Source organism: Molothrus ater, chromosome Z (assembly GCF_012460135.2).
Source record: "Molothrus ater isolate BHLD 08-10-18 breed brown headed cowbird chromosome Z, BPBGC_Mater_1.1, whole genome shotgun sequence".
Taxonomy (NCBI): domain Eukaryota; kingdom Metazoa; phylum Chordata; class Aves; order Passeriformes; family Icteridae; genus Molothrus; species Molothrus ater.
The window spans coordinates 62470837-62486604 of NC_050511.2; positions in this window are offsets into that span (position 1 = coordinate 62470837).

A 15768-nucleotide genomic window follows, 5' to 3' on the forward strand; every position below is an offset into this window, starting at 1 on the left:
CTGAAAGTATGTCACCAGGTTAATGTGCACAATGCAAAATAGACAGAATACCAGAAAGAGAATGATTACAGGGATCTAGGCCACAGGGGCAAGGTGTGAACAAGTGGCAACAGGCAGCAACACTCTAGCACGTAGCTGCAGAGAGAAAATCGGTGGGAATAATCTGGAAGTATACCATGCACAAGAGCCATAGAGCTTTTTGTTCTGTAGACTAATTGTACATGAGATATAAAATGCACTGTGGCAATGATGAATAGGCAAAATATCCTCTTCTGAGCATCTTTTTAGAGTAAGGTTGAGAAATGGTGTCATTGACTTCAGTGACAGTGATGTTACTTTGACATTTTCCACACCTCAAGCAAGGGGCAGGATCAGTAGCATTGTGAGGTTAGTGGCAAGACAAAAAAACAAGTTGTCATGGTTGAGGAATGGTATTCTCTCATTTAGTGTTCCCACTGAAAACACTCCAGACTTCATGCCACTCACCCACTCTCCACCCAACCACTCCTATGCCACGATAGAGAGCAGAATTGGGTGCACAAAAGGTAAAGACCATGAATGAAGAACACTTTACTTGAAGCAGTAGTGAAATAACGAAAGAGCAGCAGCAATATTAATAATGAGTGTCCAAGATATACAGTTGATTCACATGTGAGTGCTCTCCATGCAGAACCCAGCCCTATCTGCCCACACACTGGAACTAACCAGGAAAAGAAGCAACCCCCATGTGTGGGGTGTGGTGGTACAGAAAAACTCCTGGATCCTGGACATGCTTCTCCTGCCTGCTGCAGAAGTGAGTCCTGTCCTTGTTGGAACAAGGACAAGTGCATGTTAGAGCTCATGACTGACTCCTCTAATCAATTCCAATCATTTAAACTCTCTGTTTGGTTCACAGTAAAGAGATTTTTTTTTTCCAGAAATACCCTTCTAGAACATTCTAAATAGCTTGCAGCATCAAATATGAAATTAATTCCCTCTTATTTTATTTAAAGTTGTAATCACATAAATATAGCCCCAGGTATTGCCCCAGGCTAGAAAATTTTGAATTCTGAGCTCAAGTTGCCCTGTGAATGTCAAGAAAATGACCTAAAAACTGACCTATTGACAAACAATTTTTTTCTAGATCAATTCAATCTTTAAACATTACCAGGAGTTGATGAAGGATTTATTGTAGAGGAGCTGAGATGTTACAATTTAGTTCTCAAAGTGTCCTTTAAGGATCTGATTTTTTACCTCCAATCCCAAACAGCTAATGACTTGCTAGACAACCACACCTACATCTATAATATTTATTGGAAACTGAGAGAGTCAGAAAAATTATTTGTGCATGTTACCACCTTGCTCCAAAACATACCACGCTGCATTAAAACCTGCTGTCTAGGTATAAAGTTCTTTACAGAGAACTGGAGACTTTTTCTATTACTTTGTAAGCTTTCTGTTCTAAGCTGGGCTAGTGGAAACACACTCCTTTAGTCATGGTGGTGAGAGGTAAAGACATGCACTTGTTGAGGCAACTGACATTTCTGACCAGGAACCCCTGGCTTAGTACTGGAGTTATATAAAATGTGTGACTTGAGGCATAGCACAGAAAGACATAAAAAGTCTGTTGTGGGTCACTTCCACCCACATCTAGTCACCAAGAATGTATTATTACAGCTAGTTTTATATCTGTATGTATTAAGGTAATCAGTTAATAGCTTTCATGGGTCTATTTTCTCTGTCTAAGTACCCACTTCATTCTGAGGGAGCAGGTAGCTGCTAAATTAGAATATGTGAAGTGTCTCCCAGGAAATTTAAATTGTTTTTGCTACCCAGACACAATCACCCCATTTTAGCCCTCCCTTCAGTGTTCACTGACCTCAATAAAGAGTACACAGCCATTTATGGACCCCTGCAGGCCCTGTTTAAACTTTACAGTGCTACTCAGATACTTGGTCCAAGTTTATGCTCCAGGTCAATCTCATCACTATGTCTGGATAAAATCTAGGTTTTGTACAGCCTAGCTCTCTTGAGAGGCTTGATTTTCTTTAAGGGGAAAAAAATCCCAAAAACTTGACGGAGATGAGCTAGTAGAATGATATTTTGAATTATGGGCTAGTCCCCACTTTGGACTATTAGGAATACAGACAGCTGAGAACGACCTCAGAATGTGACCATGAAGTATGGGCTATATTGGGAAGACTATGGGTGAAGTCCAGTTTAATCAAAACCAAAATTTTTGAAGAAGAACAGAATATGGCTAAAGAAAGAATTTGAATTTGTCTGATACATTTGCAAAAGTAACTTCAAAATTTTAATATTACAGTGCATTTTGAAATACCTGAAATAAGAAGCAGATAATAAGGTCATTGGTTGGCACTTGTGACATCTTCAGGGAATACTCACTAGGTTTTTTTAGAAATGTTATTTTCACTTGATGTTTCTTCTGCATGTTTTAAAATGATACTTTTGTTTCAGACACATAATTTCTCATTACATTCTCTAACTGTAACATGTACAAGTGTATCAGCAGTAAAATTCTGTGAAATGGCATTGAAATAATGTATATGCTCTATAAATATAAGATAAAAATAATATTTAATCAGAGGTTTATTAGATTTTTCAGCAATGTGAATAAGAATTAGCTTTTATTAAATTACTTGATAGTAATAACACACTATCTATATAAAATTCAGCTGAAATGACCAAGGACTGTCTGTGGAAGTGCTAAATAAAGCAAACAGTAGATAAAAACCCATGACAAACTAACCTTTGAATTAGTTTTTATTGCGCTATACTCTCTGGATGACATATTTTCATCACTAGTATCTTTTCATTTGCATTCTTTGTGCAGAAACACATACATTTTAAGAGAAGGTAGAAGGACACATATGTACCATCTCTTTTTCCCTTATAATTGCAAATGTATTCCAGATGTAATTTTTCAATACGATAATTTTAAACTATTTGTAATGTTTTTAACTGAAGAAAAAATATCAGTATCCCACATTCTATGTAGACTGCCTAAGATTTTGAAGGAAAAGGAGACCTCTAGATAGTGATACTGCAAAAGAAAATAAGAAGTTTCTCACTTTTTTCGGGAGAAAGAGACTTGAATCTGTCCTGTCCAGGAGACAAGCCCAGGCATTCACTGTCCACATCCCCTGCTCTGTGGACAGTGAATACCTGGGCTTGTCTCCTGGAGTCAGGAGTCAGGAGCCTGATGTTCATGGCAAGGTGTATGACAGCCACATTCTTAGCACATTCTTTGTGCCCCTCAAGAGGTGGCCTTCTCTGGCAGGGCTGAATTTCTCTGGGTCACTGGTTTTTATGCTGGTTTGGAGCTGACTTCAAGACACCTAGCTTTCCCCAGCCAAAAAAAGGTTTGCAGGGATTTTTAGACTGCAATCTAGGAAGTCCAGTGCCCCAGATTAATGCATTTCAACACTTATCATCCTTACTGCTGTTCTGGATTTTGCCATGAAGTCTTTTCTTCTCTCGAAATCTGTGAGCTGACTTCTGATTTAATGTGTTTTCAAATATTTCATGAGTACAAATCATTTTCCTAGTCAATAGCAGAAGTTCCTTGAAGTACACAGGATGGCTGCTGGGAATGAATTCTGCATATATGACTTTGGTCTCACCGAGACCTGGAGTAAACTTTAAAGACTGAAGTGTCTCACTGGACATCTTGAAAATTTCCATCATATATTTACCCCACCAATGATCATAGGTTGTATCTCAAATAAACATCAATCAAATAAACAGTAGCATTCTTATTCCTTACACAGTAATTATTAATTATAGTTTTGTCAGAATATTGCAGCTCCCTTAAATCTTAGAGGAAATTGGTTATAGGAAACTGTTTCAAAATCAATGCACTTCAGTTGTGATGATTGTATGATTTTTTTTTCTTTTTTCGTCTTTATAATTTTTTACTATATCCCATAAGGTAACAATTAAAACTTGAAAGCTTTAAAAGAGAAAATTACTTCCTTAAAAGACACAGATCAGTTTAGCCAAGCGCTTTGGGCTCTGGCTGCCTCATTCTTCTCCACCCTGTTTTTGCCTCAAGCCTTCCATCTGAAAGCCTGTTCTTCCTCAAGACCAGCTATTCTTATCAGGCAGTCTTAAAAGAAAATTCTCATCTGAAATGGGGAAGGGAGGAGTCTAATTCAGTAGGGCAAGTAAAATTTGCATTTACATTGCCAGAATTTTTACTCTGCATTAGATGGACTCTTCTATTTTTAATTTATTATCACAACAACATTGTAATAAATTGTTATGACATTGGTCAAACTATTAGAATACAATTTTCTTTGGTTTCTACTGGTGTAGATCTTTAGTCAATGATTCCAGTATTCAAACTCTCTGATACCTGAATAGTTCCACTGAGTTTAGTTATGCTGTGTACATGTGAGAAACCATTCTCATACATAAATGTCTACAAGATGGGGGGCCTGAATTTTAAATGCAGAAGATCAAAGAGAATATAATTAACAAAGAAGACATTCCCATGAGCTGCCTAACAATTCCTATGAAGTACTGAGTATCCTCTACAATCATTAGCTTCATTAAAATCTGAAGATAAGTGACATGAAGCAAGATTAATGCTCAAAATTCCAGCTAACCTACGTTTCTTTTTGACAGCAACAACAAGGAGGTCTGGTGAGGCTGGATCTAGAATACTGTGTCCAGTTTTGGGCTCCCAAGACAGAAACATGGAGTTCCTGGAGTGGGTCCAGTGAAGGGCAACCAAGATGATGAGGGGACTGGAGCATCTCTCTTAGGAGGAAAGGCAGAGGGAGTTCAGTCCTCAAGGGAGGGCATTGAGAGGATGGGGCAGGCTCTGCTCAGTGGCGCCAAGCAAGTAGACAAGAGGCAACAGGCAGAAACTGATGCACAAGGAAGAGCTTCTGTACTGTGTGTGTAACTGTGAACTGGAACAGGTCACCCAGAGAGGCTGTGGAAACTCCTTCAGTGGAGATATTCAAGGACCATCTGGATGCCATCATGAGCAGTGTGCACTAGGAAGATCCTTCTTGAGCAAGGATGCAATTAGCCCACCAGAAATCCCTTCCAACATTAACAATTCAGTGATTCTGTGACACAGTCTGTTCAGTTCAAAATTTGTGTGAAGCCCAAATCTGATTTTATTGCTTTACAATTAGTCGTATGATTGATTCCAAAGGTCAGTCAAATATAATTATTTAATAATTGTGTGTAGTGTATCATTCTAAAGTTAATTTTCATTTAGAGATATTCCAAAGGCAGTTTTGGAAGACTAATAATTTTTAAAACTTAAAGAAACGTGCTTGCATATATATTTTAGGGAAGGAAATATTATAAAAGTCTGGATATACATGCATATATGTTCATGTATATTTTTCTATGTGTGTGCAATTAGTTAAATAGAGACATACTATTTTCTTTCACCTCTCTTCGTATATAACTAAATATAGTAGTGCACTTATATAGTAGTGATAGTTTCATGAATCTAATATGTGTCCATGTCTTTGTTCTCTTCAAAATGAAAGGGCTACTACCTAGGCTAAAATCAGATTCCTAAAGTCTATCTTCTTCCATTTCTAGTCACCCACAACATAACAATGGGTCTATTTACTACACCTGTTTTGCATGCAAACAAAATCCTGTGGGAACAGGCTAACTCAGAAAATATTACCTCCAAATTACAGAGATTATCCTTATTTTCTGTTATTGCTATTACTTACACAGATGTCAATGTTTTTTAAATGACTTTAAATGGTTGAAGATGAGAGATTCTGACATTTAATAGCTGACATAATTGAATACTTAACATTAGAATCCCCACACACCTACCCCCTGCTCTACCCCCATACTCACACAGATTATGAAAGCAGGAAAATGAAAAAGAGAATATTAATAATAATATTACATTTTAAAAACTGTGGCTAGTGAAAATCTAGGAACAAGAGATGTACATGGTGCTGCTGGCTTAAAAAATTACCAATCTCTATCTTCTATAGATATCAGGTACAAGGTAATATCAAAGTTGAAATGTGCATATAAAGAGAAAGAAAATCAACTCTCCTCATAAATTAAGAAATACAATTTAAACTAAGCATGGACTTAAACTCTTCAACTCAACTTCTATGAATCTGTGCTTCATAGATTGTAGCAGGAATTATGAATTATGCAAGAACAAATAGTACAGTGCTGTCACATATTCGCCTCAGCAGCAATATTTTGATTGCTTGACTAATCAGAAGCTCTTTAAGTCTTGCTCTATAAGAATATAAACATTTGGAGAAGTACCACAGGGATATAATCCAGTTAAGGTAATGCCCTTTCTATTTCTCAGGAAAATGTGGGTGATTTTTGACCACCACATATCTTAATAGTAAGATATATCACACAGTAAGATATATTACTCAATCTAAATATCTAGGGTCTAATATGAGTTCAAATAAGTTCAAATTTCCTGCTATGTTTGCTGTTACTCAGCCTCATATATATTACATTAATTATTTACAGATATCTGGAGGAACTTGCTTTTTTATCTAGAGAAATAAATTTTCTGAGTTTATAGTGAGCTCAAAGACAACATATGAGACATGACAAAGTAGACAGGTGGTGTATGGCACTATGCCAGTAGTGAGGAGTTCCATCTCATTAGTTTGCAGGTAGCTTTAATCAAATCATATACACAGTGCAGAATAGTCTGGAACACTCTCAAAGAGGGACTGCTCTGAAAAATACATGAGATAGAGTACAGGTCTCTTGAGGGGTGCTTTTTTTCTTTGATCAAATGTTCTTATATATTTCTCAAAATACTGTAATTTTATCCACTTTGAAACATACTCTGTTCTGAACAACAACATTTTTACTTTTAGGAAAACAAATAATGAAGATAATTGTGCAAACACAATGCAGGAAAAGACATCAGGTGGTAAGCCTAAGGTTGTGGAAGAGATCTTCCCCTTAGCTCAGTATTCTCCTGCACAAAAATTCTATTTCAGAGCCTTCTCACTCAGAGTCATGAGCCAGGAGTCTTGTGGGTAGGTGGCTTATCTCATCCTGTGAGTGGCCTGACATTTAATGTACTCTGCACAATGAAAAGCCCTTGCATATTTGGTAGGCTTATGTAGGTAGAAGAAGTGATAACTCTAGTTGAAAGGTCGTTGTACAACATTTAGAGACCTTTATCTTGGGGATTCAGGAACCTTCATTGCCCTTGCTAACAGCCTAAAGGCATGTTTTCATCCTGGATGTTGAGAAACAGCCTGGCAGAGAGACCATGAGTTTATTCATACACATTTGCTGATCTGACTTTGACATCTAAGACAAATTCCCACTCTTGATTATTTAAACTGTGCTATAAATACATGCAAGGAAACTATTCACTCTATCTCTGCATTGTGTTTCTGCTTTTAAAGTCAAAATGTCACAATCCCTAAATGTAGTCATAGAATGGCACACTTTGGCTTTATTTGCAGGAAATGTTACGTTTTATTTTAATTAATGGTTAAGATTTATTAAACCAACAGTTTAAATAGAGCAGCCTGGAGCTTGGTTTTGGATCTTGAGATTTGAAAGCTGAATCATACTGAAAAACTCCCACTGTGATTTACATGTTTTGTAGAGTGAATTTTCTAACAAAGCGGAAAATCATTTATTTTTGGCATAGTTCTAGTAAAGTGGAGTTATTGTAACAAAATTCCCTAGCTGTCATGTATTCCCCATTCATGACTGATGATGGCTAAGTTGATTGCTTATGAATTTCTCTTTTTTTGGCCCAGAGGGATTTGAGTCAGAAGGGAGCCCCTGAAAAAAAAAGCCACATTTCCCCTTTCACTTGCAGCAGCACCCCTGGAGATCTTCTGTGTTACAGTAACTTGATCTAGAAGGGAAAGAGTTGGAGCAATGTTCCTTCAGCTTTGCAGACAGAGACCCCATGGATATAATTTGATTTACAATTAGCATCTGCAATGTTCAGGCACCCAGTGCAATTCCATCCTACTTACAGTCTGCTCTGACTTTTAGATTCACTTCAAGTCAACCATCTTCTTTCTTCCACGCATTCTGTTTTAATGAAAATGCTTTAATTTTTGTGCACAATACACAAATGCCACTAAGGAACAGTCTTGGATTAAATGATAAATTCAATCCACTTGAAAAAAAATAATGAAAACAGTGCCACTATCACACTAATTTCAGATCTGACACAGTGTTAAATGAGAGCTTTAGAGATAATGTTGACATTCAGGGGCAAATTCAGACCTTATTAAATGGGAGCAATTGAGGTCATAGTTTTGTCCTTAGGACTATACTGTATCCAAAGCTCACAGGGATTTTAATAAAGTTACAGATATAAATTGAGCAAATTTGTACAAACCAAATACATCTTAAATGAAAACCGTGTGGTTTAAGTTCTGTTCTTTCTGTAAAATAAAGATCTAAAAGTTTTGTCTCTGTTTATTTAGTCCTACTTGTTAAATTTTTTTTCTTATTCTTCTTTCTTTTTTTTCTAATGCTATGTGTATTGGAGTAAAATATTCATCTTTATACATTAATCAGGGAGAAAAGTTGGCAAGGAAAAGAAAATATTCCTGAGATGCAGCTCTGTATCATTAAACAGAGTTAAAGTGAGAAACACATTCTTTTCTTTAAATTAGGTCAGTATTAAAAATCACCTTCCAAGCTCTTTGAGAACATTCTACTTGAAGAATTTTTTTTTATTTTATGAGAAGAATTTTATGCTGCCATTAAAATGTTTTTTGCTTTTTTGTGAAATTATATTTAATCTCTGTGGCACTGTGCTGACCTGACATCTTACAGAATATTTTTACTAGCCAAAACAGGAAAGAAGAAAGGACATTCCTTCAGTCAATTCCTCACCATAGAAATTCTGAGTCATGTTGGTGTCCTCACTAGTGGAAAAAAGAACTTAAAGAGGAAAACAAATGCAAAATACCATTTTGCTTTCCAAAGGGATTTTCAGCTGATATTGTTGCTGAAGTTTTCCCATAAATAATAGCCCTCTGCATCGAATACAGTCTTATGAATATTTTCAGTGAAGTTAATGTTGAAATAATTTCAGGAAGCTCAGAATTGTAAAGGCTATCTAATAATCTCTCTTTGAGAAACTTCGGCCTAATTCATTTATATTGAAAAAAGTGGCCACTCTGAAATTATTTTTCATGACTCAGCACAGGAAAAATCCTTCTGGGTCACTCATTCATGTCTCCTACTATTGCAAACAGAGTATTCTGAAACTTATTCTGACATTTTGCAGCACAATGTTTCTTCTACAGTTCACAGGCAACCACCTTGTCTTCATTCCTGTCACCAAATTTTCAGTGATGCTATTGTTTGATGGTAAAACAATGTGTCCACCATTATTATTATTTCTTTCTTTCTTTCTTTCTTTCTTTCTTTCTTTCTTTCTTTCTTTCTTTCTTTCTTTCTTTCTTTCTTTCTTTCTTTCTTTCTTTCTTTCTTTCTTTCTTTCTTTCTTTCTTTCTTTCTTTCTTTCTTTCTTTCTTTCTTTCTTTCTTTCTTTCTTTCTTTCTTTCTTTCTTTCTTTCTTTCTTTCTTTCTTTCTTTCTTTCTTTCTTTCTTTCTTTCTTTCTTTCTTTCTTTCTTTCTTTCTTCCATTATATTTCATATAGGGCTCTCCAATTCCTTGTGCTGTGATGTTAATAGTTTTCATAATTTCACAGAGAGTATGTCACCCAGATCATTCTAAGATCACATCTACTCTCTTCACATCAGCGTACTGATGGTTCACACTAATTCCACAATTGGTTACAGGTTGTCTTTTTTTTAAATCTGGTGCATTAAAATTTATTGCATAAATACTGATAGCTAGAAACGGTGTTTTGCACTTTCTTTTATAGATTTTAATTCTGTTTATCCTTTTGGCTCCAGTCTTTGAGGTAATACAAGCTTTCTTTTATTTTAGTAAAAGGGGTGTGTCCAGATTTAACCTTCAGAACTATCACTAAGAAACTTTGAGCAAATATCTGCTGTTTCAGCATCATGGCTAAGGTAAGTTCTTTCCAGGTCATCTGCTAAGGCCTATTTTTCAAATTTCAGTGACAATTTTGCTTGTCCTGCTATTTCAAATGCTGAACCAAACTTAAGTAGCTTACATTCAGTGAAATCCTATTGTCCACAAGACATCAAAGCCAAATATCAAGTTATTGTAACACAATTCTGCTACAGAGTTCATGTAACAGGTTCATTCACTCCCTAAAGGTCTTTAATCAAAATTCCTTCAAGATTTATATAAAAATTCTGAATATTTTCAAGATCAAGCTAGTGAGCTTGTATCTTTCTGTATCTTGCCTTTCTCTTGAATAAACTATGGGCATAACATGGCCTTTTCCATGTACATTATTCTGACTGCTTAACTTAGTCAAAAGAATTTGCTATTTTACAGTCATATGTTACTTATTTACAATCCAGGGTTGTAACTTCAAACTTGCTCACACCTGAATGCATTCAATCCATTGAGACTTCTAATTCAGTCATAATATCGCCCATTTTTAGAACATCCGTTTCATTTGCCATGCTGTCATGCTTACTAAAAGCTAAAAGAATTTTTAATATAATTTATATAAATATTTTTAAATGAAAAAAATTATTTATATTTAACTGCAGAATTTTAAATAAATTTCCTAGATTGTTGAGAATATATTTTTAAAATCCACCACATCTGTCTCACATAACACACCCATTTGAAGGATGCGTTACTTTTGCATGAATGTAACTTTCAAAACATTTATCAGTTACACTTTTGCAATTCTTCCCCATAATACTTCAATTTTGAGACATGACTTCTCTTTTGCTCTGTAGGTATGAAGTGGTTGTATATGGATGAGATGAGGAAGATCAAGGCAAAGCTAGACCTGAACTTGGCAAGAGATACAAAAAATAATGAGAAGGGCTTTTTATAGGTGTGTTTACCTGGAAAGAAAGAAAAGGAAGGTCAAAGGAGGTGAACACCCCATTAAACAATGCTGGAAAACTGGTAACAATGGACAAGGGGAAGGCTGAGGTACTCAGCTCCTTTTGTTTGTCTCAGTCTTCAAAGGCACCCTTTCTTCTCTCATCTCATGTGTAGATGGACAGCAGGATGGGAGCTGAGGGAGCAAAGTGTTTGCCAGTGTATGGGAAGATCAAGTCCATGACCATCTGAAGAACCTGAATGTGCAGATGTCTATGGGATCCAATAGGATGCATCCCAGAGTCCTGAGGGAATTGACTGATGTAGTTGTCAAACACTCTCCATGATTGTTAAAAAGTCATGGTGCTCCAGGTGAAATCCCAGGGGACTGAAAAAAAGGAAAACATTGTACCCATCCCTAAAAAGGGTAGAAAGGAGGACCCTGGGAATCACCAACCTGTTAGCATTACCTCTCTGCCCGGGAAGATCATGAAACAAATCCTCCTAGAAGCTCTGCTAAGGCACATGGAGGACAGGGACGTGATTTGGGATAGCCAGCACAACCTCACCAAGGACAAGTCCTGCCTGACCACCTTGGTGGGCTTCTGTGAGGGAGTGATGTGTCAGCAGACAAGGGAAGGGCTACAGATGTCATTTATCTGGAATTCTGTAAAGCCTTTGACAACTCCCCACAACATCCTTCTCTCTAAATTGGAGAGAGATGGATTAGATGGGTGGGCTGTTAGGTGGATAAGAAATTGGCTGGACAGCTACATCCAACCAGTCAGCAGCTCTGTGTCCCAGAGACATCAGTGATGCACCTCAGGGGTCCATATGGGAGCCAGAGCTAGTTAATGTCTTCATTAACATCAGAGACAGAGGCATCAAGTGCACCCTCAGCAAGTTTGCTGATGATACCAAGCTGGGTGGTGAGGTTGGCACTTCTGAAGAATGGGATGTCATCCAGAGGGACCTGGATAAGCTCAAGAAGTAGGAAATCTCAAGAAGTTTAACAAGAGCAAGTACAAAGTGCTGATATGGGGTTGGGGCAATCCCCAGTTAAAAAACAGGATGAGGGGTGAACCTGACGAGGGGAAATAGTTTCAAATTGAAAGGCAGTAGGTTTAGACCAGGAAGGAATTATTATTAGGAAGGAATTATTTACAAGGAGTGCAGAGGCATTGGCACATATTGCCCAGACAAGTTGTGTCTGGAACACTTCCATCTCTGGATGTGTTCAAGGCCAGGTTGGATGGAGCTCTGGGCAGTTAGTCCTGGCAGAAAGTGTCTCTGTCTGTGTCAGGGGGATTGGAACTAGAGGATTGTTTAAGATCCATTCCGACCCAGACCATTCTGAGGTTCTATGATTCTATGATTCTATGAACTTAAAGTAGTATTGAATTAATAATAATTTATCTGGTTCCCATCAACTCATAACACTGTAATTAAAAATACTGATGAACTTGTGTTATCCTTGCTTATCAAAAAACCTTACTTGAGGTAGGGATTTCTGGAAATCAGCAGTGAACAGACTAAAAGACAAAGTGAAAAGATCAAAAGGCAAAGCATTCAGATTTCAGTGATAGTGTAGAGCCAAAGAGCAGATCGTAAGTGAGACGGATGTTGGTCTCCAGCAGTCAGGAATCTTTGAAATCAATATATTGTCCCTTGAACAATCAGTTTAAAAGGAAATATTATTTTAACTAACTTATGACACCAACTCATAAGCACAAAAGGCTGAAAATATAACTTACAATGTGGAGTCTGACTGGTCAGATTTTTTTGACAAAAACAAAACTTAGCAACACTCTAAACACATTCTTGAGATAGTGAGAGCACTATAGCATCCTGTAATTTTAAAATAGTGATTTGATTCTAACCAACCTCAAGGAGATATAAAGCACAAATGGAGAAAAGTACATGACTGCAGAGCCCATGGCTACTATATGAGGTGGCACAGTAAAATATGGATAAAGTAGGCACCAGTTTTGAAAACATAAAAAAGTAGGAACCAGAAAAAATAAAGGACACAAAAACTAATTATCCATTAAATTTTCACCCAAAATCTGTGTAAATAAAAAGGTTTTAAAATTTGTAAGGGGAATATGATAATCTGAATTTCAAAAGGTGTAACTTCAAAACTTTTGAGTATTTGGGGAACAGATTTTAATAGGGGAGAGGAGTCTAAAATTACTGGTTTGTGATCTACAGTTTTAACATGATTCTTTGGCTCTTCAAGAGCACAAGGTGGACAAAACAGAAATTTTGAATTTACTTCCGATAAAGCAGGATGAGCTGCATCAGGAATCACAATATCCATTATGAACCCACATAATAATCCATTATGAACCCACATAATGAGAGATAAACTTAACAGCATATTATATGTTTGTATTTAAATAAATGTATGCGTTCTGCAAAAGTGATTTATAAAAGAAAAATAACTGAACTATGCATGTGTTTTCATGGCAGTGCTATCCCTGTACCAACCTACAGCTGCAGGCAGATGAACCACATAAATTATTAGGGTTTTTAAATACTAATTTCATGGTCACAGTAAGTCCTGGTGTGAAGAGTAGAAGTCATTCATTAAACATAAAGCAATTGTGGTAAACAGTAAGGGAAAATATAGTCCTTACAAGTTTATATTCTTTTTGCATTTAGTGGATACAACAAGCACATCACAAAGTAACGTGAAACAAGGGAAGGAGATGACCTGGTAGACAGGAAATTGATTAACACAATCAGAAAATAAGCACTCTGTCTCTATGGGTTGAGCTTATTCTCAAATAGCTCATAGATTTTAGGTTGTCTGCCATATTGAAAAAATTCTAAGAAAATTTGATAGGTGAATGGACACAAAGCCAAATGTGGGGTTTTTTTCCAAATATTAATTCAAGTCTTATTTTGGTTTTCCATGGCCACTGAGCACAGAGCTGGTGTATTATTAACTGAATTATTTATATGATAAGCACCCAACAGAGAAAATGGGTGAATTTGGTTAGTTGTATTTTACAATCTTGCTATTTTCCACTGCCCATTATGACCTTCATAGGTTCCCAGAATTCCCACTCCTATTTTCCTGTTCAAAGGAAACACAGTCTGATAGGTATCCAGAAAACATGTGGATATTTCTCTTCATAGACATGCAGGGGTTAAAATGGACAGATTTTTAAACCTTTTAGAGTAAGTTTAATTGCTCATACTTTTGCTAGCACAAAGCATTCAAAGCCTACAGTATCTGTACAATATCAAATGTATAACAGATGAAATTGACACCTTACAAACTGAAAAAAGCAGTAAATGTGCCACTGAAAGAAAACAGCCAATCTGTAGGAGAAAGAACTGACCATTTTTTAAAGTTGAACGAAAATTCTATCTCACATTGGTTTGTTTTTGTGGGTTTTTTTCTTTTTGAATTAAGAATTTAATTTTTCTGTTCTGTTTTTCTTAAACTGGTTCTTGTTTTCCTTGAAAAAAATGGAAAAAAAATCTGTAATATATATTAGAGCTACTGGCACCCAGGTACCAAAAATATTTAGCAACTCCTCCCACCAAAACCTCAAACCTTCTAGGAGAAGATTCAATGAAAATTGAAAGGGAAACTATTTCCATTAAACATTTGTATTAAGAAAGTAGTATTTCCTTGCCATTTTTTGCAACACATGTAAATGTATTTCACAGCAGTTTTTATAATGCATCCAAATGAGACTACTGTCTTGGTCCCCATTACCATGCTTGATGGCAATTCTTTATGTCCCACAGATTAAACCCTAAAAATGCAGGAGAACTTTAATTACCAGGAAAGGAGATTTTTTTCAAGCCCCAATCACCTTAATTTTTAAAATTTTCTCAGATATGATTAATGGCACATTCATATTGTTGGAACCTGGAGATAACCTGTGCATCAGAATGTCTTGGGAAAATCAATATGTGAGCCATTGCAATTTTTATGAGGACATCCAGTACATATTCCTGCTAGCCCACATTCAAAAAAATCTAACCACTATCTATCTGTAGGGGAAAAAAGGAAGGATAAATGCATGGAATCTGCATATAAAATCTAAGTGAAAATGCCTGATTTATTCAGCTTGAATATTGAAAAAATTTCTTACAATTGAAAAATAGAAAAATATTGGGCACTTTGGTGAACCAGTTTACCTAGTTCATATTTAAGCACACAAGTTTAACTAACAGAAAGACATTGGGACATCTTAGGTATCAACAACAGCCCCAAAGAAGAAAGTGGTTGGTAATAGCCATGACCCTTTCCCATAATTTTTTATTTAATACTAAGAGATGTCTTAAGTACATCTCTATAGGAAATCAGCAAATGAATTGACTTAGCTCAGAACCACTTATGTCAATACCCATAAATATGAATTCCACAGAGTACTAGCAGCATAATATCCAAAATATACAGAACCCTGAAATTTTCTTAACATATTTTTAGCACTATGTATCTGCCCATCCTTCACTATCCAAACCGTAGAATGATTCTGTAAATGTAAGTTTGTGCATGTCTTCAGAGGTACAGGTATTCCCATTAACTGACACATAAACATTTCAGACCTAAGGTTTAATATGTCAGTTCCCAGAGAGGCTTCTGTCAGCATATTCCAGGTGAATATCCATTCACAGGAGGGGAATAAATGAAGGACAACAAAGAAGTAAATGAAAAGTCCACTCATTTATGTCAGCCTATCTCTGCAGTCATTGACCTTAATGGAGCATCATGCCTCTAACTATTTTGATAAATCTACTTTTACAATATCATAGCTACATTATAATTATAGCTACATTATCTCTCTATGACAGCTAAAAACTTCCATTTCCATGCCTATAAAAGAAAGTGA